General features: G+C 36.2%; 1 protein-coding gene across 3 annotated transcripts in view; it reads right to left on the reverse strand.

Annotated features, from left to right (window-relative positions):
* The window catches only part of rhobtb2b (Rho related BTB domain containing 2b), an 11,230-nt gene that overhangs the window by 7,935 nt on the left and 2,073 nt on the right, over positions 1-1,222 (reverse strand). The gene's annotated exons all lie outside the window — the stretch shown is intronic.

The following is a 1,222-nucleotide window of genomic DNA, read 5'->3' on the forward strand; positions in this document are numbered from 1 at the left end:
CAGCGCTGTTTTGTTTACAGCGGAAACCAAGGAAACGCTTTAAGCGCCACCTGTTGGCAGAGAGTGAATCTGCGTCTCATTGAGCTCTGCTGTTTCTGTTTCATGCAGATATTTTTATTTATAGTTTCACAAAACTGAAGTCAAACCATTCTGTTTTTGCTTCAAATTTCGAAATTATACAATTTAATTTAGATTAAAAACTGCTCATGTTGCATGTATGCAGCATCTTTGTTTGGATCATGATTAAAATGCAGTGGTTGCCTCTAATTTTAAATGGAAAGAGCACAGACAAAGCCTTATTTTGTTTATATGAAGATATTTATTTTATTTGTGTTATTTATTTTATTTGGGGCTTGTTTTAAATTTTCAATTTAGTTTTGTTATTTACATTTACATTATATTTAAATTTTGTCATTTAGCAGATGCTTTTATCCAAAGCGACTTACAAATGAGGACAATAGAAGCAATCAAAACCAACAAAAGAGCAATAATATGCAAGTGCTATATTAGTATATTATTATAGTGTTATATTTCAGTTTCACAAAAAAACGTGCAGCATTTTGTCCAAGCAATAATAAAAGGAAACATTTAATTTATCATTTGTCTTAAATCTCATTTTGTAAAAAAAAAAATCGTGAATCGAATCGTGAAATCAAAATCGTAAATCGAATCGTGAGTTGAGCGAATCGTTACATCCCTACTTTTTTCTCACTTCCGCTGGCTGTGGTACGTGGAAGGCATGCAGACGGATGACGTAGGACGTTGGCGTCGTGCGCATACCTCTGAGAAATGCAGGAGCAAAGGAAACAAACTTTCCTTACTTTAGCAAAGAAAACCAGTCTCCTCTTGGCTTATATCGAAATCCTCAGACATTTTTCTTTATAAATCCTCGTTTTGTGCTTCTAATTCGTGAATGGAGTTTTGTTTTGTTTCCGCGTTCGTCACTAATCACGCAACGTCGACGTCTTACGTTATCCACCGGAACGGCTTCCGCGTATGACAGTCAGCAGAAGGAGAAAAAAGTATTTATTACGTTTGAAATATGAATATTTATCTTACAAAAACGCATGGATTCGCTACAGGAGGCCTTTATTCACCCCCAGGAGCCATGTGAGGGACGTTTTATTACAGATGCGTGCACTTTATTTCACGTCTTCTGAACTGTTGACAACAAACACCCGCTTACCCCATTGAAAGGCTTGGAGGGGCCAGGACAATTTTT

The sequence above is a fragment of the Sinocyclocheilus rhinocerous genome, unplaced genomic scaffold (genome assembly GCF_001515625.1).
Source record: "Sinocyclocheilus rhinocerous isolate Xijiao unplaced genomic scaffold, SAMN03320098_v1.1 scaffold623, whole genome shotgun sequence".
NCBI classification, from domain to species: Eukaryota; Metazoa; Chordata; class Actinopteri; order Cypriniformes; family Cyprinidae; genus Sinocyclocheilus; species Sinocyclocheilus rhinocerous.